The sequence below is a fragment of the Patagioenas fasciata genome, chromosome 5 (assembly GCF_037038585.1).
Source record: "Patagioenas fasciata isolate bPatFas1 chromosome 5, bPatFas1.hap1, whole genome shotgun sequence".
Taxonomy (NCBI): domain Eukaryota; kingdom Metazoa; phylum Chordata; class Aves; order Columbiformes; family Columbidae; genus Patagioenas; species Patagioenas fasciata.
In genome coordinates this window covers 27,687,560-27,712,290 of record NC_092524.1, presented here as the reverse complement: position 1 = coordinate 27,712,290, position 24,731 = coordinate 27,687,560, and positions in this window count along the sequence as shown.

Sequence of the window (24,731 nt, the reverse complement as noted above, 5' to 3'; positions counted from 1 at the left end):
AGGTATTTGGGTTTCCTCACTGACATAATTGTTTCCTTAACTGATTTTGATAAAGCTTTTCATCACTGATTAGATTTAGAAGATTAAAAGCTTATCAGCATTTATAGACAGATTCCCACATATTTCAGAAAGAATACTTCATGGATAGTTAGTTTTTTTCCCTTTTTGCCACTGATTAGCAGACCATTACTTTGTGTCAAAGTTTCTCACTAATATTAGTGTTAAGATCTATTAAATCTATTGAAGGAAGATAGCAAAATCTCTTTCTGTGTTTAAGAACATGTAAGAGAGAGAGGCAAACTGTATATCTGCATTTGTATGTGATACTACATGAACTGATAGTTACAAAATCTCATGGAGCTCTATCGTGCAGTCACCAGATTTCATTACCAAATAAATGGTGGGAATTTAATGCTACAATTTATTCAGAAATCTATATTAAAAAGTGAGCAATCAGGAGGGACAGTATAACATTTAGAATTTCTGTAAATCAGAACAAAAAGACAAACAATAATTTAATGTTCCAGAAAAAATAAATAATTGATTTTGCTTTTTTAATTTTAATGTTTTCATATTTAATTTAATTTTTATACTTGTAAGTTTGTAAGTGGTTTTTGAAAGTAGTGTTGTGTTTCCTGTGTGGCTATGAAATTGATATCCTCATTGATAACAGAGGCTGAGTAAACCATACTCAACCTGGTGATTCATAATGCTTATACTAACTCATAAGAGGGAAATGGAATGGTTATTGCTGTAGCATAATTTTAAATTAAAAACTCTAGGGAGCTCTGTAGATTAATACTTTCTAGCAGAGAGTTTTGAGATATTCTATTTGGGACCCAAAAGGTGGTTAAAATTTTGACTCAGGCCTGCCCTTGAGGATCAAAAACTTTGAATGATTCTCCTTGCTCTCATTGCCCCCCTGCTGTCTAAAACTTGAGTAGCTCCCAGCCAGTCATTGAGCTGGAGCTCAATGTCACGGAGCTGCTTCACTGCAGCTTCCCCTGAGACAAATTATCTGTGGAGAGGATTCATTCCGAAAGTTACTACTCCTCTTCTTCAAGGTTCTTTTCTAAAACTTCCTCTACTTTTTCCTGTTTTAATGTCTTTCCTTTCCCCACAATCCTTTTGACTTCCTGTCTCCTGTTCTCTTTTGTCTGCTTTGTGTGAACTTTTTTCTATGAAACAGAAGCACTTGCAGATTTTCTTGCTTTATTTCTTGCAGGAATGCAGTATCTTTTTAACAGTTTCTGCAGTTTACTTTAAGGAAGATTTTAATAATTGTAAATATACTTTCCTATCACCTTATGTATTTTCCCATGTGTATAAATGCAGCATATAAATCACTAAGCCTTGCTTTTAAAATGAATTTTATTTTGTATATTCCTTAAATCTGCTTCAAGATTTTCACCTGCACCTGATGATTCAGCTCTGGGTTTTGCTGTGGTACCTGGTTGTTCTGGGTGGCTGACTGTTCATATTTCCTCCTGTAAAATGGCTTCACAAGTATAGGAGTCCTGAAAGTGGTACTGGGCATTTAAAGCCTAATGTTCCATCCCAGGGGGAATGGAGAAGTCATGGACTACTGTGTGTACAGCAAGTCACTGTTAGCACAATCCCAAGATTGGGAGATCATTATCATTAACTCTGTTTCATCTTGCATGTAGATTTGTTAACAAAACACATTTAAGAGCATTTAAGTCAGTATTGCTTGTGCAGGAATCCCAAATGAAAAGAAACTTGAACTCCTAAAATCCTCTTCATGCTCTCTTTATTCACTGTTTACTTTCTCCTCTGTTGGTTGGTTGGTTGGTTGGGTTTGGTGAGGGTTTTTGTGTTTTGTTTGGTTTTGTTTTTTTCTTACTTTTGATTCTCCAGTCATTTAAATAACATCATAAACAAGTGACTACATTTTTCTTATTTAATCATTCAGTCAAGTAACATATGGGATGTTAGGGAATATGTGGTCAGTCATTCGCTGCATTTGAGAGCAGAGGCAATTTAAACTTGTTGTTGGAAGGCAGCAAAAAGGTTGTAGACCTTGCTCCTCTTTCTTATAGCAGCTGGGAGGATGGAGGCAGATGAGTAGACCGTGTTGACTTTGCTACTGGAACATGCCAGTGTTCATTTCTTTATTTCTCCTTCTTTCTGTGAAGCAGACAATTTATGCATTGAATGTTTTCCAGATTACGCAGAAGCAGAGATAACAACATTTCTGTCAGGATGACCTGTTAGGAGAAGCACAAAGTCAGAATGTGTGTGTGCTGTTCCTTACTGTGCTACAGACATGTTAAATAACCTTCAACAAGTCCGTGAGTTTTCTTTAGTATTCCTCTTTGCATGATGCCCACAGAGAAAATATGAGATTGAATATATTTGTTTTTGCCAAGAGTGAGTACTTCTTGAGTAGGAGGTACTATAGAAGTGTGAAGTATTAGTTCTTTGACATTTAAAAAATAAATTATAAAGTTAATATCTATTCTTGTTGAAGTTTTATGTGCACAAAATTAGATTGGTAGTAATGGCTGAATCAGTACCAAATTGATCAGATCTGAGTCAGTAAGATAAAGTAAGCTTTAATTTCATGTTTTCATTATTCTGGAATGGCTTTTACAGGGAAGAATTAATAGAATATTCATTGAACGGGCCCTGTTAATATTACAAGTAACAACATATTTTCAGTGATGAACCTTTTTGACTCTAGATATGTAACAAACATTGAATTTATTTCAATATAAACATCAACTAAGCTTAAATAATCCATATTTCTCTAGCCTGCATCTGATTAAAAATGATCGATTTACTGGAGCATTTTCTTATTTACTGTTTAATCAGTAATTAGTTTCAAATAAAAAACAACAACAACAACAACAAAAACCTTCTCTTTAAAACAAAACCATGTTACACTTCTAGTGTCTGATGGGAGATGAATACTGAGGTTGCATATTCCTGAAGGTCTAATGCTAGTAATGGGATCAGTAACTGTTGTGACAGACTTGGGCCATGCATGACATCTGGAAATTTTTGGAATCTGAAGGAATTTGGTGTAAGAAGACTGGGAGACAAAAAAAAAGCTACTTGTGGAAGCATGAAAAGTCAAGTACAGTTTCACTGCTGCAGGGCACCACTGAGTATGAATACTGGTCTGTCCTCATGACTTGCATCACATTAACTGATGGGCCCTAGCTTACATTAACCTAATTTCCACACAAAAATGAACTTCATTCATAGGATACTGAAAAGGTTTATGGGGCTTTCAGATTGTTGAGAACTGCCAGTGTTTGGATGCTGGCTTGCACTGAGCACTTGAGAATACTGTAAACCCAGGAGAGATTGATGAGGGCTGATTAAAATGGTTCCTACATGGATAAAAGGGACAACACTTATCAAATTAACAATATATGATGATGCATTGTCCTGTTATTGTAGACTACAGTGTATATAGGTTGGCCTATCAAGCTGTTGGGAAACCTAACAATGGTGGATCGCTACAGACCTGACTCTGCTTCTCCATGACTGGGTTTTTCATGCCTGTCTGCCTTTGGGCATGCTATATATTTTATCAAACACAGAACTTTTTTTTTTTTTCTTCTTTTTCTTCTGTGGTAATCTCTTTCTCATATAAAATAGCCTTCAGAGTCATCCACAAAGAAACAAATCCACGTATTTAGGGGGAAGGGAAGATAGCCTGTTACTTAGTACCTTAGTTGTAGTCTTTTCTCAGGCTTTTCTGTACAGGTAGACCTATACTAAAAGATAAAATATAAGTTCCCTTTTTAAAGTCTCACCTCTGCTATGTTCACAGACTTTAAAGAAGATTGGCTTGGTCTCAACATCTACAGTGATGGATCTGAATAGCTCTGTGGCTCTTAAAGCATTAGTGGTCTGTGATGAGCAGTACAGGACAGTTATGAAGGATGGATGGATGGAAATTTTGGTGAAGCTTTGTAAGCATTTGCTATATATCTCTTTTTAGTGTATCTGCTTACCCATTTTATCACTGATACAGACACAGTTATGATTTGCATTTTCTGGATGAGTAAATGTCTAATGCTATAAATTATTCATTACACCTCTGTAGTTCAATCAGAACAGGAGACAATAAACAGCAAGAAAAACAGTAATAAAGGCAATGAAACCTGTGTTAGAGTCCATTCTTGCTGAGGTACTGGCAGACCTAAGAGATTGCCCTAAGTTGCCCACAAAGACATCCTGCTTCTTTTTATTAGAAAAAAGCATTTCCATTACACGGTGTGTTATTGATCTCTTGTGTAGCAATTTAAGGTTTGAGCAGAGTTGACGCTTTATGAATGGTACAAAGTTACAATAATGTTCCACACCACCGTTCATATTTTTTCGCATCTAAATCTTGCTGAATAAACTAATTCCTCCAATCAAAATGTTATCTTTATTTAGTTTTGGCAGGAGTGATTTACGTCAATTTAGGGGTTTATTTAAATACACAGTATATTTAAAATGTATTTATGAGTAACGCTGATTTTTTTTTTTTTTTTATGTTTTAATACCAGCTTTAAAAAAATCTTGGCAATGTTTAAGTAAGCATCTTAATTCAGGGATTGTTTTCTGTCTCTGAGCCTTGGCTGTCATTGTAATATATTAGCTGGCATGGGACTGAAGTCAGGCCATACAATAGTCTCTGGCATTCCTTGTTACCTTTTATAATATAGAATATTAAACCCAGAATTCAAACACTGAAAAATGGGAAAAAGTAGAGTTTTGATCCCTGAAGCTTTAATGCAGAGATTATACATAAAACTTAATGAAGAAATTAAGATAAAAAAGGACACTTCATAGTCAAGGATAGGTCCATCCTTTTTCTGATCATGGAACACCATAGTATCTTACTGATTTATCAGAGAAATTTATTCTTCATGCCAAGCCTTGCTTCCCCAGACTCTTATCAGTGCAATGTATATAACAGGATTTGGGAACAAAAGTCAGTTATGTTTATAGTATGATAGGAGAATTCAAATTGGAAGGGAGCACAAGAGGTCTCTAGTCCAACCTCAGGTCAGGGTTAGCCATGGGGTTGGCTCAGCTGAGCCTTGAAAACCTCAAAAGGAGGCAGCACAGCCTCTCTGGACAGCCTGTTCTGTTGCTTGACTGCTCCCACGGACAAAGGTTTTTCCTTAAATCCAGTCTGAGGTTCTCTTGTTCCAGCTTATGCTCATTGTCTTCCCAGTAGGCAGCACTGTGAAGAACCTTTCCCATAACCTCCTATAGGTGCAGGCAGGCTGCTGCTAGGTCCCCTGAAGCCACCTCTTCTCCAGCTGAACAACTCCAGCTACCTCAACTTTCCCTCACAGGACAAGCAGGCCCCAACCATCTTGATGGTCCTTTGCTGAACTTGCTCTTCTTTCCTGGATGCACTACTGTAGATATGGTCTAACAGGTGCATAGCAGAAGCAGACTATTACTTCCCTTGACACAGCCCAGGATGCTGTTGGCTTTCCTCGCTGCCAGGGCATAGTATTGAGCATGGTGTCCACCAAGGCTCCTGGGACCTTTTCAGCACAACCGCTTTCCTGCTTGCCCAAAGGCATGCTGTAAAGTTCAGATCACAAAATGAAGACATGAAATATTTTCTTACAATTTCCAAACAAGACATTTTGACATATTTTTGTTCCTTCTGTTTTGTTTGAGCAATGAAAATTCAATTACATTGATCTAATTTTGCAAAGAACTAGGGTCATGACAGAACTGAACATCATTCTGTCTGCATTTCTTGAATCAGTTATAAATGCTAACCTCTCCTCCTTCTCAGGAATATCCTCTCTCAACAAGGTTTAAATAATATTATTCCATTTATTCAATTCAGTTTGATTGAAATCTGTGTTATGTTTCTCATATTTTACTGAGATATTATGGGAGAGGAAAACATAATATGTGAATTGGCTGTGCAGGAAGAAAAATGGTAAGAAGATGAAAAGTGAAGCAAAACCAGTATCTGTCAGAAGTCCAGCAGTTATTCTTTGACAACTGACTTGCAAAACAGGAACAGGATTTGTATGTTTAAATTATACCAGTAAATAAATAAATGAAGCCCATATGCAGCATTTTATGCAGAATACTGTGGACTTAATAGCTTGTTGTTTTGCAATTTGTAGTGAGAAAGGACAACAGATTGGAAGAAGCCAGCATTAAGCCATAAATTAATGTACCATGATGTCTTTAAATCCCATTGTGAGCTAATGTTAGATTGTCATGGGTTAAATGCTTTCAAGGACTGATATTAATAACATTCTAAAGCGAGGCATGTCAGTTCCCTAATGGAAGGGGGCCATTCAAGCAACATATTTGATGACTGGTCAGCAAGCTGGCAACAGCAAAGTGTATGCATGAAGACAAGGGAAAAGGAAGATCAGGGGATCATCACTTAATCCTTCCATCTTAGATTGTCAGAGATGAGAGAAAATATCAGTTTTTCACAGTAACAGTTTGTCCTGCTGGGCTTGTGTGATGTTGCAGTTCCAGGAAAAAAAGCAACAGGGTAATATTATTATTACGATACTGCTCTGAAAATGAGATAAAGGAAAAGAAAAACAGTCCTTCTCCCTAGTTACAAAACAGAAGTTGTTAAAAATATATTTATGTCTTCCAATTCTACTGTAACATTCATCCAAAAGGCGTTTAAAGATTTTGTCACCAAAGTCACTTTGCTCACCATCCTTATGGAAGGGCATCCATTTCTGCTGTGTTCCATTGCAGCTAACTAAAAAATGAGGATTAGAAATGAAGTGAGAACAAAACTTTAAAGGAAAATATTGTATTGTAGTAGAATATGATGGAATTTAGCCATTTCCTGGAATAATAACCAGGTTCTTTGGGTTTGTGTTGAGAAGTAATAAGACTATACTTGAAGGCATATACTACTGGGTCTGTACAATTTCAGAATATTTCTCATTCTTTTTTGTCTTGAGGAGGTGAAAGGACATTTGGGGCAGAACTATACAGTCAACAGGGATCCAGCCTCTTTATCTTTGTACTGTTATAATCCATAGGTGCTTAAATGTTCTCTTATGCCAGAAACAGTTCTCCCTGGGCTGTCAGCTGTGACAGAAAATGAGATTGGTATGGGGTCAGACAATATGACACTAACACGCATGCTGTACTGAGGAAACTTTATGATTGCTTGAAAGACATGAAGCTGGCTTGTATTAGTTCTGAATAGAAGGTATGAGGGAGTCTGAGGTGGGAGAAAGTTTGGTATTTATATTCAGGATACTATTGGAAGCTCTGCCTAAACCTGGTTGTGCTTCTGGACATAAACATTGCTGATGTATTTACAGGGATTGGTTTAGTCTGTACCCAGGTGGTATCTTGTCTTCTGCTGTTACAAGACAGGTTTTCATTTGTGAGACAGGAATGGAGAAAATGCTTTTGTTTTAAAAGAAGACCTGTGAAGATTTCAGTGTGGGTGATTGAGTGATAACCAAGGATATACTTGCTGTACCACATTTTTTAAAGAAATGAACAGGAAAAAATAGACCAAAACAAAGCAACATTTTTCATAATGCAGGGCTTGATTAGTGATTCACTTTGACCTGAAACATGCAGCAGCACAAAGGCCGTTAAACCAAAGGATGGCATATTTTCACTAGTGGAAGAGAAGATCATCCGATCATGCCCTGCTGACTGGCATATAGGGAGATTTATAGTCTCCGTAACCAAGACAGGTGACGTAGATACATCCTTTGGAATGTGTTTCCTGTGTGCCAAGGAGCACTCCCTCCTTTAGCACACAGTGCTCTGACAGTTTTAGCTGCACCTTTGTCATGGTTTCAACGTCACACCATTATATGGAGTTGATTACATTATTATTCTGCCTTTGTTAGTACCAACTGTACCTTGGTGTCAGATTTCTTTCTTCTAAAATGGAAAAAGAGAAAAATATCCTGTGTGTCCACAGTGATCTGTTCTAAACTAAACGGTAAATTCACAATGGCCAAAAAAGGTGATATAGTGAATACCCTGCAGGGTCTTGTTCTAGTGAACTTCTGAGAGAGATGGGTGTTCCTTTCAAATTATTTTATTGGTTAAATGTAATCAGCCAAAGTAGTCCAGTCCTCACAATTTTTTAGAAGATGCGGTCGCGACCCATAAAAGAAATATATTGGTCTTTATTAGTTTTTACATTAAGCACTGTCACTTTCTGTTAGAAGGTAGCATTTTTATGAGTTGTTTGAAACCAATGGAACAGTGAGTTTTTGGTTTTGATTTATCTCAAAGGACGTTTTATGCTTTTGGCAAAATGCTAAATGTTTCTTGGTGAATCCAGGTTAAAAAAAAAAAAAAAGAGGGGGCTAGTAAGAGCAGCAGGTGGGGTAAACACTGTGATAGGGGGATAATCATGGGAATGTAACTGTTTCTGAAGACTTTTCTGTTTTAATGGTATTGTTGTTTGAGGAAATCCTGAATAAGGACTGCTTACACCTATTCTGTGTGAAACAAAAATCTCAATAGTTCCTGGGTGCAGTTTACTTCGATTTGTGTCTTGGGAACAGAGTTGTGGTCTGTCATGGTGGCAGCCGTCGTTCTCAATACTGCCCCAGGCATCAGTGCAGAAGGTGGCATGTGGCTGTCATAGCCAAAAGGAAAAGAAGACTGCATGGATTACAATTGATTTTAAGCACTTTGAGGATGTTTTGCATGGCACTTTAAACAGTTTAAAAATCAGTAGTGGTCCACATGCTCATTTGGCAACCATCACTTCAGAGAGGATCACAGAGCCTCACGAGGCAGGGGTCATTATCCATGTCTTCTGCCTGTGTCTGTGATGAGAACTCCTGCTCCTTTTTAGAAAGACAGAGAACAGAAATTGTGTAGCAGATGTGTGACTCTTGGCACAACACTGGGAGTGACAGAGAACTCATTTCTGCTTTTTCCTTCCCCACATGACTATCAGGGAAGCAGTGAAGAAAAACAGTTACTGCTGTTTCCCATACTTCAATTTCCTTTGTGCACAGAGAGAGAAGAAAACAGAAAGAAAATGGAAAGAGAGTGTGCTGAATAGGAACTGAAAGAAAGCTGAATAGCAAGAAAGGTCAAATATCAGCTAATATTTAAGGAAAGCTGAATAGCAAGAAAGGTCAAATGTCAGCTGATGACTGAATATTGAAATGTGTGTCCATCCTTAAAAGACATGATTTAGGGTGGCCACCCCATGCTTCAGTGTTAGTGAGTGAGAGAGATTAGCATAGCTGAAGATCATGTGTATTTACAGAGAAACCTCCCATCCTGTCTGGAGAAACTCTTCAACTCCACATCTGCCCATCCCTAACCTACAAATTCAATCCCCAAATCCAAATTCGTCTTCATCTGCATCTCTTCAGTCCTGTTATTTTTTATCATGGTTTTGTTTTCTTTTTGTTTTCCCTGGCTTTGTTTGTCAGAGTGATGTCTGTGTCTTCTCTTACCTGGCATGGTGGTGCAGCTGAAAGGCTCACAGGACATGTCTCCATCAGTCATTCAAGCAGAAAAGTCAGGCTTGGACCAGAACTGGCCTGCTCTGCTGCACCTCTCTTCTTTCCTCCAGCCCTTGCTCTGGGGAGAATGGTGTGACCCTACAGAAGAGCTCTTTTTCCCCCTTTTGGAAGGACACTTAGTCAGTAGTGACTTCCCAGAGGAAAACAGGAATTCATAGGAGGAGTTGAGAGCTGCTCAGCCAGCTGCAACCACTGCAGTGTGACTCGAGAACAGCACAGGCAATGCTGTAACGAGCAAGACGCTGCCAACTGTTACTTCATCTGCTTTGAGAGTTTGGGAGTAAAGAAACAGAGAAAGGGAAGGAAAGTGCAGCCAGAAGCACTTAAATATCATTAGAGTTATGTAAATCAGGCAAGTTAAAAAGACAGAACTGAAGTGTTATTTCCCTCCTGGGGAGTTCTGGGGCTAAGTGGAAGGGGGAAGGGATGTCTTGAACAAGGATGAATTAACAATTTTTCTACAATCTGAGATCTTGTGGACAGACAGGAAGTAATCTTGTATCAATGTCTTATTTTTCCAGGTTGATAAATATAAATGCAGAATATAATCCTTTAGGAATAATATTTTTCAAAAGCTTCATATCTGGCTTTAACATTTTAATGCACTGAGTGTTGGCCCACAAAATAAAAATAAAGACATTTATGTGAATTTTTTTTGCTGTTACTCTACCAAAGTGTTTAAAGCAGTTCACTTTTAACTGCACATTACTTAAATTATTTTGGGTTGTACTTAAGTAATTCAAAGCTAAGAGTAACTAATAAAAACAGAGCTATTAATGACCACAAAAAATCATTACTTCCCCAACTCTTCTCATCCAAGGGCAAGATCCATTACACCTGTAGCTTTAAATATTGAAAAATTATTCCCTGCAAATATTTCTGCTAGCAAGGATCACATTCAGCTGGGATACAGAAGGCTGGTGCAAAGCAGCCCGCCCTGCACAGCTCTGCTGTTGTAACCAGTGTGTGTGACTGATGAGAGCGATCAGTTCTGCTCAGTGCTTGCCCTTCAAGGGAGTTTTGGCCAGGTCAAGATGGGATGACTGTATTTATAATTGTGTCTCTCCAAATGCCACAGATCTTTGCATAGAGATTCAAAATTAGGAGGAGTTGAGTTGTGGTGGTATATGGAAGACTAATTTGAAAAGTGTGGGCTGATTCCAAATAATCCTCTGGTCTATGTGGCAAAGGGCAATCAGTGGCATGTCATGAAATTCTAGATCAGTACTTCCTACATTACAGATTTCAGCTCATGCCTCTTCTCATTCATTATAGGGGAAAACAAAAATCTTACTCGAGTTAAGTCTTTAAGGATGGAAATATTAACATGTGGAGATGTGACTTTCTACATGAAAGGAACTTACTGTAGCAATGCCACCTGCAAAGAGAGACACACTATAATCAGGGCTCTCGGCAGTGTGCAGAGAAGCAGCAGATGAAGAGGTGAGGAATTGACATAAGTGCTGGGGAGCATCCAGCCAGGAGCAGTGCAGGTTTTTATGGAGAGAAAAAAAAGAGTGAGCACAGAGGAGCCGGCGACTAACAGAACACAAAGCCTGGGCCCAATACTTGGAAGCATTTTTGCCTGAAACTGCCAGTACCTCTGCACTGCAAAATACTGTCCCACAGAGATAAACAAAAAAGAAGGAAGGAAATCTGCCTGAGATTACTTTGCTTCTAAGGAGCATTTTACAGCTTGCTCTGTACACCTAAGTAACATAAAGCTTCGCCTTACAGGCTCCAGTGTGTTTTGGAAATACCCTCATTCACAAAACATGGAGGTTGAGGCTGATGAAGGTTATGACTGCTGATAAATCTAAGCATTTGTTACAGATAGTGGGTTTAAGCATTATTTATAGGCAAGCTCCTGACTCTCAGTAGCAGAATAAAAACTCTTCACATCAAAGCAGTGAGGGATTCAGAAACTATTCGTAATAAGCAAGTCTATCTGATATCAAATGAGGTTGTCTTAACAATGTATCTTGGCACTAAAAATGTGCTATTGTTTTTGCCATATTGAGGAGATGTTAAATTTCAAACATTTGAGAGATAATGTGCTACAATTGCTATTCCAGAGGATTTCTGTCAGCCCAAAAAAAATTCCGCTCTAGATGTGCCATTAAGGAGTAAAGACTGGATGACAATTCTTGGTTTTATCTGAATGGGAAGAGTGGCAAGTGAGACTGTAGGTGCTGCAGTTCCTGAGAGAGGACGTTTTTTAGAAACAATTTTTTGGGTGTATTTTAGCAGCTAGTTCACCTGAACAGTGAATGCCATCTCCAGTGCAGCCCTTGTGAATGCGCAAGATCAAGACCTTGGTGGGATGTGCTGCAACATTATAGCCTACTTGTTGTTTTAGAAATATGATTTTTGTCTTCAGTGTTGCCCACTGGACCTGATCAAAGTGGAATTTTTCAGCTTTTTTTGCAGGAAAAAAATAATCAAATCCTTAAAGACTTAATAAATACAAAGTCATTAGGAATTAGTAAATGAACCACATGAGTAAAAAAATGCCTGAATGTTGAGCATTTTAATGAACAATGACAGGAGTTTTTCTTTGTATCACATCGTGGATATTGTGTACACACCACAGTGTCTTTGTGAACCTTCTGATCTGGGGGTAGCAGTAGTGTGATACAGGTGATGTAAATTGTGCATCAGGATCAGCATGTCTGCTTTGCCTACCAACTCTGAGGGAGTACTGCTTGAAAGCTCGTATTTAAACTCTAGGTCTTTCCAACACAAATGGTTGTTCTAGCTTTTTTATGAAGTTGCTTGAGTTTCTTAGAGCTGTTATACTCTGCAGTAGGACAAAATTCACATTAAGGAGGAATGTATGACAGTTCTTAGAAGAGGCAGAAGGAGAACAGAAAAACAGTCTTGGAAGAAAAACTGACATGTTTCAACCTTACAGTAAAATGCTGTTTTGATAATATTGCAACGGGACGGTACTTTTCAAAAAAATATCTAAAAGGTGTCTTTAAATGTGAGCCATAGGAAATTGTACAGGTACCTGCTAATTGGGCCACTCTACTTGAGGCCTTTGACATGGGTCATATGCGAGACTAAGTCACGCATCCATAACACTGTTTTATTCATAAATCTTAGCTAAGAGATACAGAAGTGAATTATGCTTTCAGACATACAATAGAAAAGATGAGCAGTGGGCTGCACTTTTTAGAAACCTGAGAGCTGTGCTGTAAGGATGTAAAATTATTCCCAGTTCAGCAGAACATCACCTGCAGAGCTGCAGTCCACCAGTAATAGGGAGACCACAGCCTTCCCCTCAAACAAGCAAGAAATAAATAACCTTACTGAGTCAAGACTCAAACCTAAGTTGGGAAATAAGAGCAGCTGCCAGTCAAAGAACGTATGATAATAGGCAGGGATTTCCATCTGATGGTGAGTTCAGGATTCAGTCAGGGCTCACAGACCTGGGCACACACTGAGGGAGAAATCGTGTGACCTAAACCAGCAGCAGCCACTGTATCACAGGCTTAGTGATTTCTCACACCTGTGAGAGGCAGCTGCTCGGGAGCTGGTATGGTTCACAGGGCTCCCCAGCACCAAAGCAGTCCTGCTGAATTCTTGCAGGTGTTGTCAATGGAGATTTTTCCACTCTTTCAAAACCAAGGAGGTGATATTGTATTGCTGCTCTACCTTGGCATTGCCTGGGGGTGCAGAGGAAGAGGCAGCCAGAGTTGATTGTGCTCCTCCCTTGGAGTAGTGTTTTATGCAGTTCTCCAGGTTAGGAACTTGGGAGCTGCTCATGCTGGTGCTCTCCCAGGTGCAAAGCAACCTGGATCACCCACAGTGCTGCAAAAAATGTCTGGCTGAGATGTGCTATAGCCCAATTTTCTATTACCAGGTGCTACAAATAGTCAATTGCCTCTCCACAGACTTTGTGTAAAACAATTATATAACTTAAGTGGGTTTTTATAGCCTCTTCACTGAGTTGTAAATATTTATCCGGAGTATAAAATCATGGCAAATCTGAAGGTACACCTCAATCTCAGTTCTTCTGTAGCTTCATCCAGAAAAGGAGCAGGTCAGTCACCGTGCAGAGGTGCTGAGTACCATCCTTTGAACCCACTGGCCTCGGCTGTACTCACGTGAAATAAAACTGTGACTAACTGCCTACAAGTGTGGAGATTTTCTCCTTTTAAGCAGCATAAAGCCATGGAGATTTGGTCCATCAAATCCATCTCTCAGCTCCACTTCGCAGCTTTTATTGAAGTGCCTCACACTTAATGAGGCCTCAGAAACATTTGTGCAATTCTTCCGAGTACTCATGAAGACCTAAACCAAGCCCTGACTATGTGATCCCAGTTTTATTCTGCTGTGTTTGGTCAGCTTTTTAAGTTATCTTGCTGAGAATAACCATCAGTTCCTTGATTTTTCTTTGAGTTTGTTTCATTTGTCTTCTTTACGGTGCTCTGTAAGAACACTGACCTTGTGGCACTGCTTTCCTTGACGAGTGATGTCTTCAGCTCAAGTTGGAATGCGCAATTTGCATAAGGCAAGTGAAATCCGTCTCACACCCTGTTTAGAAGTATTAGTTAGATAGTAGAGCAGTATAATGTATTATAGAAAGAGGCTGCAGAAGAAAACATGGATCTCACAAAACGATCATTAAAACCAAACCCAATATGTATTTAAACTGTAAGAAATTCTTCTCCAGCGGCACTGGAAAGACAAATCCACAAATACTCTCAGATCAATATCTAGAAAAGAAAAACACAAGCACTCTTTTGTGAGTCAGTGAGGATACAGATCCAAGGTGCACAGGGCAGGAGGTGAGGAGGGTTATATTCAGCCCTCGGGTGCAAAGAATAAGGCCCCTACTCCCAGCAAGTGACCAACTATCCATAAACCAACTGAAAATGAGAACCTGCCTTCTCTAGTTATGTCTGATAGGAACCTCACATCATCTACACCTGCTTCTCATGCTTAGATCATTTACATTTCTCTGCCTAGTTCAGTTGAAGAGATAGATAGTCATGACTTTTGTTAGCACGCTGAAGTTAAACATCTGAAAGGACTGCTGGTCTGCTTCAACTTGGTTGTGCAACAGCTCTAACTTAACACACTGCCAGTATGCGAGGTATGGTATTTACTATTTTTTATGGTATTTGCTATTTTTACGTTTTTCAGATGCCTACTGTGTGTGTCAGTATATTCTTTTAATCACAGTTCCTTTCCTTTTGATTCTGTGAGTGCATTGAGCTACTTTGCCTCCTGGGACAGGCAATTGTATGGTGATGTACCGAAGTGGAAGGGGTGCTATCTCTGAATTCTTCTCTTTCTCTTAGATGCTAAGAATTTGCTAATGTGTTGTGGCTGTTTTGCAAGCTGCTGTGATGCATAATCCTGTTTTAAATAGCTATCAGGAAAGCATGCAGCTATTCTATTTCTCTCCTGGCAGACCTAGCATGTCAGTCCTGGTGAACAGGTGTTTCCTATGTCGTGTTTCATTGTTCTGACCTTGAATTTATAGGCTTGTCTTCAAAGGCAATTGTTTCCAGCTCAACCAAGGGGAAGTTCATATTTTGTATGAAAAACGTGCATATAAGAAATTGTGAGAGAACCAGAAATCCTGGCTCTTTTTAGACTCAGCTGGAAGTTAAATACTGATTTCAGTGAGGCGTGAGAATGAACCTGAGACTCACTGCTTAATTGCTCCAAAAGGCAAAGCTTCAGGTTTCAAGTCTATTTTCTCCTTCCTGTTGTTCTTTATTCCACCTCCTTTCTTCAATTTGTTTCCTTTAAATAGCAGTTCTGTCTGTATATTTCTTGTGCTTACACCTGGCTCTAATTTTAGGCACAGCCAAAATAGAGGGTGACTGCCGACTTGGCTTTATGGCAGTGTTAGACCTGGTGAAAGGGGCAGTGACTGCTGCTGAGAGAAGGGTTGGGGTAGGAAGGGTGGTAGCAACAGTTGGCTGAAAAAAAGAGGTAATGGCAAAATCAATGGAAACAAAGTTGCTACTCTCAGGCATTCAACTGCTCCTCATCTCAGTTTCTGTTCTGTTAGCAAAAGTAACCTGGCCCTGTTTCTCCTCCTCTAGTGGTACTTACATTGCTAAGAATACTCACATCAACTCTGCTTATAGGTTTTTCTCCAGTAACAGTCAAGGCTAATTTTACTGGAATTAAAGAAAAGCCCTTCTCTTTTGACTTGAATACCTGTTGGATCTGCGTTGAAGCTTGACCTGTGTCTTGATTTAGATTCCCGTCAAATAAAATACTGCTAGTGGGAGTCACATCTGCAGGATTCTCCAAACATTTTTGGTGATTTCATGTCCTGGTATCTTAATGTGTCTCAGTTATTTTACTGTCTGGTTTTCTTTCTTAGCTTAACAGAGGCAAATGGGGAGAAAGCTTTAAGTTGTCTTTGAAGCCTAGTTTTTGTTCAGATTTTTAAAAAGCTGAAATGTAAATAAAAATGCTGCTACTTGCCTTACTTTTATTAAATTCTAGGCTGGTCATATAAACCAGAATTGTTCATGTAGGCCAACTAATAACTTCTGGGCTGTGCTCTGGGCTCATCTATCTTCTGCACTGTTAAATCTTTGATCTTGCTGAACATATTTTGCCTTTGGTTATACTAGTTTTAGATGGTGCAATAGTAAAAGTAATGAGTTTTTCTGAAGATGGATGGAAAAGATTGCAAAGATGTTTGTTTAAAGATTTAGCAAGGGTCAATAGGAAGTGAATTTGTCTCCTGGTAAATTTATGATGAGGCCACAGCATCACTTAGTTGCATCATCTGAGGACGGTTGCTTGAACACTCTGCTGTCTTCTGGCTAGTTTTGTAAGTGATTCTGTCTTCAAACCTTCTGTGCATTTGTGAACTGTAAAGCTCTGTAGCAATGTTTATGCAAGTTTATTTTTTTCCTCACAGCAACTGAGTTTGAATAGACTACTGCTGTGCACTTAACAGCAACACAACACTTTTCACTCACAGAGCACTCACTGGGCACCTCTAAAAGTAGTTGTGTTGGAACTGGGAATATATTTTATCTAAAAGAACACCATGCATAGAAAAAAACCCATAAGAAATCACTGGTATAACCAGGACTTTAACCTGTTGCCACCATTTTTAATGGTTATGAGGTACCTCTTGCACACTGGAAGCTTCCTCTATTTGATGTTGACTGACACTTGGAAAATCAGCCTAGGCTCATGTTCTTAGCTTCTAAGTCCATCTTGAAAGCTAGGCTTATACAAATATGTTTATGTTTCGTTCAAAGCTGGTGTTAAATCAGCTGTGGCCACCCTGGGCCAGTTCCCTAAGGATGTGTTCAGTTTCTTATGTTGCTCTTGCAGTTCATGCTGTTATAACTGCAGAGCTACCACAGCCCAAATGAGCTAATTTAAATCTGCATTGAGTTTCATTGTAGACAGCCTAAACTGCTCTTAGCTGTTACTGAATGCCTATTCAGTATTTTAGAAACTTGGTTTACTGGCATTGTGAGCTGCCTGTGGGATGAAGAAGCTGCCTCTGTGCTCCTGCTGTTGAGAGTGTTGGCCCCTGGATTTATCCGTCCTTGTCATCTGTGTAGTTATAAAAAACTGCTTGTAAATGTTTGCATTAGAGATGTCATCTTCATCTGTGTGTGCAAATATGTTGCTGTTTCTTATATTTCCCCAAACTGTCAATTGTTCATTGATCACACTGATTACTGACGTTTTCAGTGATCACGCCCACTGAACTCCATTGTAATAAATTACTTTGTGACCAAAATGGGTTCATTTGCCAAGTGTTGCAGGGAAGCAGCCTGGCAGAAATTCATACTTAGCTGATAAGAAATGTCAGGGTTGAATATTTATGTGTTAATTGTTATACCAACAATATGCTTACATCTGTAATCTTGGTTACAGTATCACCACAGGATTACCTCAACTAAAGACAGAAAAGATTGGTGTACACAGATCATGTCAGTCCATTCCCATGGCTCCCCTGCCCCCCTCTCTCCCCCCCCCCGATGCCTTCTAAGGGCTTGACCCACCTAATATTAAAGAAATCAAGAGGTGGAAGATTTCACTATGTCCTTTGGGAGATATTTCAACTCTTGCACTGTGTTTTCCTTTGTTTGTATTTTCTTTTTTTCCTGATGTTCATAACACATTCTAGTTTCCTGAATTTCATTCATATTAGTGTTATTTTATTATAAATGATGGCACTGCAGAATCAGTGTCATATTTAAATAATATGGTAAAGTAAATTTAAAACTTAACAGATGCACTCTGTAGATTCTGATTTTTATTTTTTTTTTTCTTTTAGTGGCTGACATATGCTATCAAATATTAACTGCCACACTGGGACCTAATGAAAACCAGTGTTACCCCTAAAAGTGCCCAGAGTTTTAAAGTGGTGGTGTTTTTTGTTTGTTTGTTTTGGTGGGGTTTTTTTGTTTGTGTTTTTTTTTTTTGTTTGTTTGGTTTGGTTTGGTTTTTTTTGTTGTTGTTGTTGTTTTTGTTTTTTTTTAACTGGCGGCTATATGCTTGAATGTTTTAAACACAAGCAAAGGCAATGTGACAAAGTGACTGTATTTCACTGTAATGTTGTGTGTTGAAGAGAGGTGGGCCAAAGAGCAGCATGGCTGTTATTGCTACTAAGGTAGCCATCCAGATATTTCTACCAAAGTGGAAAATGGTAAATGCCATATGGATAATCTAGCAATGTTCAAGCCCTTCACTACTTCCTTTATGGCCAAACAGGGCCACGTGATCTGCAAAACCAGCTGTTTCTTAACCTCGTGCAGTCACAATGTTTCTGTGTATTTGTCCAGTAAATAGAACAAAATTGCTACTTTACATTTATATCACTATTTACTGAGTGTTGAACCAAAGGAACCTGTGTGTATTTGTTCTGCATATGCTTTTCAGAGGTGTATATGTTACATGTTGAAGTACAGCACTGTCAATTTGTGCAATGGAATCACTGTCAGTTCAGATCATTTTTCCAAACAGTTCATTGTAAACTTAATGGAACAAATGAGTTCATGCAGTCTGAGGAGCAGATAAAAATTATGCATCATCAAAGCAATGCGTGAACTGCTGTGATGTTATTTTTTTAGAAAAGCATGAACAGAAAATTTAGTTGTTGTATTATTAATATATGTTACTGTGAGAGGTGGATGAAACCTACAAAAAGCCCTATTTAATGCAATTAGAAATGTCAGGTGACAAGAGTCTGGATACGTTTTTCTCTTACCTTTCCCTTTACTCAGACCTAATGGTCTTCTCAAATGCTCTTCCTTGTGTAGCTTTTGCCCTCTGCTGGAATAAAGCAAATGCGAGCCTGTGTGTTGCTACCATACAATTTTAGAAAATGTGTGCTTGATTTTGCTGTTCCTTCATGGATGAAATCAGTTTCTATTACAGTTTGTGTTCATTTTGATCTAGGAAGCATAAAGTATGCACGACTACTGTGTACCCATTTGCTCTCTGTGGGCTGGAGGTTTCTGGTTTGGTTATAATCTTAATGCCAGTTCTGCATGATGGAAAATCTTTAGTTGCTCTGGTGGTCGGAGCCAGCGAAATACCTGGAACAAGAAGTCCTGTATGATCAGCCATGGGTGATGACGATCACCTCTAAGCTCAGCAGTTTACGTTCACAGGTGCATTTGAAACTGTGTAATGGCTCCCAGCTGGCAGCATTGCCTTTCTGTTTTGTTCTAACCAGAGGGAATCACTACCCTGCGTGTGGTGACAGGGTCTGCACACCAGAAGCTGGGAGATGGGCGCAGTGGCTGCTCCAGCCATCGGAAGCTACAGAAGAACTGAAAATAACAACTCAAATACTTGATTATAAAATGAATGTGCTCCTGCGTGTTGATATTGCCTGTAACCTCCACCTTCCCCCAAATCCTGCAGTGATAACGGCTTGAGTACTTGCAGTTGAAGCTTGCTTTGTCTGGAGGGAGAAGTTCAACAGAGAACTAAAAGCATCACTCCTTGTTTTTTAACTACTATAGGGTGCCCATCTAAGAGAAAACTATGGACATTTCTAGTAGACCCTTGTTTCTGGCACTACACTGTGATGGTATAGGGGTGACTGTAATGCTGCCTCTGAGGGAACAGCCTGTCTCGAGCTTGTTACTGCTATGATTGTATTGGCTTCTATGCAGGTATTGCTGACAATGTGCTTCACTGTTTAACCCTTGGCCTGTTTTCAGCTCTAACCAACTCCAGCTCCCCACTGTAGCGAACTCCTTGTCTGTTGTCCTCCCTTCATGCACAACCCATCTCTCTTTGATCCTTCCCTCATTCTGTCGCTCCCCTTCCACCACACGTTATGTTTGCTTGGCTTTGCAAAGAGCCATCCATAAGTGAATGCTGAGTTACAACACTTCCCCATCAGAAAAATCCGTAATCCCAGCTTTTCCTTTTTGTGTTTCAGGCGTGTAAACACTGCTCATTTGCATCTGGCTTCTGAGGCAGATGTTCCATCCCTCTGTCTTAAGTAAATTGTATTCACGAAGATGCAGAAGGTTAGCCTTAGCCTTTCAGAAATCATTCTCTCAAATCCTCCTGTGGAGTAGGAGAGGGAGAAGAAATCAATATCTATGTGGGGGTGGGAAGGGGAGAGCGAGGAGGGAGGCAGGGAATAGCTGTATATAATCTTGCAAAATCCTATAAACAACTGAGTGCTGCCAAGACAATTCTCTGGGCTCTTCAGTAAAGAACTGGTCACAGGAGAGGCCAGATTACCCTTCAAACGAATAATCCTGGAGTCAGGAACCAGATGAATTTCTCTCTTTTCTACCAGAGTTAGAAACTTTCAAGTCAGTCAGAGAGGGGCAGGAATGGTAAACTGGCTGCTTGGTACCAATATCTCAAATGTGCAGCAACAGCCTGGTTAAATAACACTGTTAAGGCTGCGTGCCCAAATCTGTCACAAATATTTCCAGACTAAAGTGTGGCTATGCAACCTTAATGCACCTGTAAGTGTGTATTCTTCACAAATAATTCCTAACTGTATTTCTCATAACATTGTTCCCCTGTACAGCTTTGCATCAACCTATGCACAGTAGCTATCTAATATAGGGATGAATCGGGGATACTAAGGGAGAGTTGCTACAGCAGGCAGACCAAGTGTATGTATAGGCGTCTGTACTGGAACAAGTACTGTTTATTATATGAATCAATGACACAGTGGGATCAAGTGCACCCTCAGCAAGTTTGTGGATGACACCAAGCTGAGTGGTGCAGTTGACACACCTGAGGGACAGGATGCCATCCAGAGCAACTTGGACAAGCTTGAGAAGTGGGCCTGTGCAAACATCATAAGGTTCAACAAGGCCAAGTGCAAGGTCCTGCACCTGGGTCAGGGCAACCCCTGGAATCAATACAGCCTGGGGGATGAAGGGATTGAGAACAGCCCTGTGGAGAAGGACTTGGGGATACTGGTGGATGAAAGATTCGACATAAGCCAGCAACGTGTGCTTGCAGCCCAGAAGGCAAATTGTATCTTGGGCTGCATCAAAAGGAGTGTGGCCAGCAGGTTGAGGGAGGTGATTCTGCCCCTCTGCTCTCCTCTCGTGAGACCCACCTGGAGTACTGCATCCAGGTCTAGGGCCTTCAACATAAAAACAACTTGGACCTGTTGGAATAAGTTGAGAGGAGTGCCATGAAGATGATCAGAGGGATGGAGCACCTCTTCTATGAGGAAAGGCTGAGACAGTTGGAGTTCTTCAGCGCGGAGAAGAGAAGGCCCTGAGAAGACCTTCTTGTGGTCTTTCAATACTTAAAAGGGGCTTGTTGAAAAGAAGAGGATAGGCTTTTTAATAGGGTCTGTTGTGATAGGGCAGGGTGTGATGGTTTTAAGCTAAAACAGAGTAGATTCAGAGGAAGAATTTCTTTACAGTGAGGGTGGTAGACACCCCATCCCTGGAGACATTCAAGGTAAGGCTGGGTGGGTCTCTGAGCAACCTGATCTCATTGAAGATGTTCCTGCTCATTCCAGGGGGTTGGACTAGATGACCTTTGAAGGTCTCTTCCAACCCAAATGATTCTATGATTCTAAGTTTTAAAAACTGTCCTGGACAACTACATTCAACTACTGGTTTTGTGTTATACAAAGCCATTCACATAAATAATGTTTTATCAAAGGTGGTTATTGGTTTTGTGTGCTTGGCACCTAGAAAATAATGAAGCCTGAGGTTTGATTTGCAGAAGCACTAACTAGGTAGTGGTGCAGTTGGAATATAGATCTATAGACAGATGAATAATCATAGAGTTGGAAGAAAATGAGATATTTTGCATCATGTAGTAGGATCAACTATACCTTTATCAGTTCTAGAGATGTTTGTCTAACTCGTTCTTAAAATCCTTAGTGACAGATCCTTCAAGCAGCTGAGCATGCAGTGTTTATCACTCTTTAAAAAAAAAAAAAAAGAAAAAAGATACCAAGTGTTTTATCTCTATTATTCATCTTATAGTAGTGGATAGGGCAAGAATAACTGGCTTAAGCTGACACAGAGAACATACTATTGTCTTGGGAGGGTGGGAGGAAGGGTAGAAGCCTTGTATGTATTTGAAAAATTTTGGTTTCCCTCAGCTTTTTAAGACTGTATGGTGCTTATCTGTTTCATCTGCTTTTTGTAGGTAGATGTAATTTAGCTTTCTATAATTTTCGTTTCTCTCACCTGGATGTTCTTTGATTCAATTTTATTACTCTTGGAGTGTCTTCCCCCAAATGGGTAGAAATACTCCTAATGAGGCTTCATCAGTGCTCAGTGCAATAGAAAGGTAACTCCATGTGTCTTGCAGGCTCTTTTCAGTGTGATTGAGGAAAGCAGGAATTTGCACTCCTACCTCCTATTGGATTTTAATAGGCGTCAAACAGCTGTTCCACTGGTGATTTTTTTCAGAAATGGGCAAAACAATGTGACTGAATATTTCCAAAATAATTTAGCTCAAGGCAGGGAAAATGCTTTAAGGCAAGTAGTTGCAGTCTGGTAATCACCAGATAGGCAACAAGAAGCCCCAGGTAATCTGGAAATTAGCTGGTCTCAACTCTACCTGTAATAAAGCTACATGTAGCCTAAGTGTCTTTGTAGGCCTTCAGGCAGATTTTCCTTACCTTTCCAGACAAACGGAAGTATCTTTATTGAATGAAAGTGGTCAGAAAACAGACACAATGGCATGAACTTCACCAGCCAGTAACATCCACAGGAAACTGTGTTAGTGGTTGAAGAAAAATAGTTTGCCCAGTGAACTATCATCCTCATGTCTTGGAGCACAGGGATGTGTAAGTGTTTTGGTTTTATTCTTTTGAGATCTTTCTTGTAAGCTGACTAAATCAAAACTCTCCTCATGTTGGATTCAATGCTGATAAAGATGTAATCTACCGTGTTACAGCTGCTTTCAATGTAGTGAAGATGTGTACCTCTTTCATATATGAGTAGAATACTTTACTAGAAAATAAATCTTCAGTACAGGTTGGTCATTATAAACACATCAAATATCATATCCAACATCTGCTTCCTGTATTCTGAAAAACATTTGACCATTAGAGAAGGCCAACCCTTGACTCACAGGCTCTGTAGTTATAATTAATATTTCGAATAAAAAGCAATGCATACTGTCAGCTGTTTCCAGCAGGTTTCTGGGTTTGTGTTGGCAGGCTGTGCAGGTGGACACACTGTGGTTTTCAGCCCTTTATGAAGAATTTACAAGAATCCCTGTAATACTTTATTCTGTGGTTAAAACCTCCTTTTGTTTAATTCTTGGTGTCTGCTTCCACATGATTATTTACTCAAAGCTGGCATCGGAAATGGATTTATGTAAAATGTTATCCACAAATTCTGGCATCTAACTTGTATTAAACCCCATCAAGTGAAACAGTGTATTAGTTCAGGGTGCTGGAAAGTTTGTGATGGTGGTCAGGCACTGTCCAGCCTTGTCACTGTCAGACTCATTAGCAAGATTGCTCTAAGCTACTACAGAAACTGTTGCATTAATGTTATGTTCTCATCAATGTCAAGAGTAATAATATTTGAGCTTCAAATATGATGGCAGGGAAAAATGAAGGACATAGTCTTAAGGGTGTCTTACTGCCTCATTCAGAGCAGCAATTATCTTTCTCAGACCCAGATACCAAGACTGACTAGGTACAAATTAAAAAACATTAAAATTTCCACTAATAAATATGTTAGAGTTCTCAGTGATGCTTCTAATACTCAGAAATTTGAACGTTGTAGAACCAGATACAATTCAAGTGGAAGGCTGAGGAGATCCCCTACTTAAGCAAACATGCCCAAGTGCTAAACAAGGAACTGCTGGGCAAACTCAAGTGGAAGAGGAGAGTTTACAGATCATGGAAGAAGGAGCTGACCACTGGGGAAGAATATAAGGCTGTTGTCAGAGGATGTAGGGAGGCAACTAGGAAAGCTAAGGCCTCCTTAGAATTAAACCTTGCAAGAGGGGTCAAGAACAACAGAGCTTCTTCAGATACATGGCAGATAAAACTAAGACTAGAGGCAATGCAGGCCCACTGATGAACAAGGTGGATGCCCTGGTGACAGAAGATACAGAGAAGGCAGAGTTACTGAATGCCTTCTTTGTCTCTGTCTACTCTGCTGGAGGCTGTCCTGGCGAGCTCCGTACCCCTGAGGCCCCAGAGGAAATCAGGACAACGGAGGAGTCTGCCTTGTTTGATGAGGACTGGGTTAGGGACCAATTAAGCAATCTGGACATCTAAAAATCCATGGGTCCAGATGAGATGCACCTGTGGGTGCTGAGGTAGCTGACTGAAGTAATTGCTAGACCACTTTCCATCATCTTTGCTAAGTCTTGGGAAACGGGAGAGATGCCTGGGGACTGGAGGAAAGCAAATGTCACTCCAGTCTTCAAAAAGGGCAAGAAGGATGACCCGGGTAGCTATAGACTGGCCAGCCTCACCTCAGTTCCTGGAAAGGCGATGGAACAACTTATCTTTGGTGCCACCTCAAGGCATATCAAGGATAAGAGGGCCATTAGGGGCTTCAACATGGCTTCACCAAGGGGAAGTCATGCTTAACCAACCTCATAGCCCTTTATGAGGACATAACCAGGTGGACAGATAATGGCAAAGCAGTGGTAGTGGTCTGTCTTGATTTCAGTAAAGCATTTGACACAGTCCCTCACAGCATCCTTGCAGCTAAACTGAGTAAGTGTGGTCTGGATGATCAGGTAGCGAGGTGGACTGTGAACTGGCTGAAGGAAAGAAGCCAG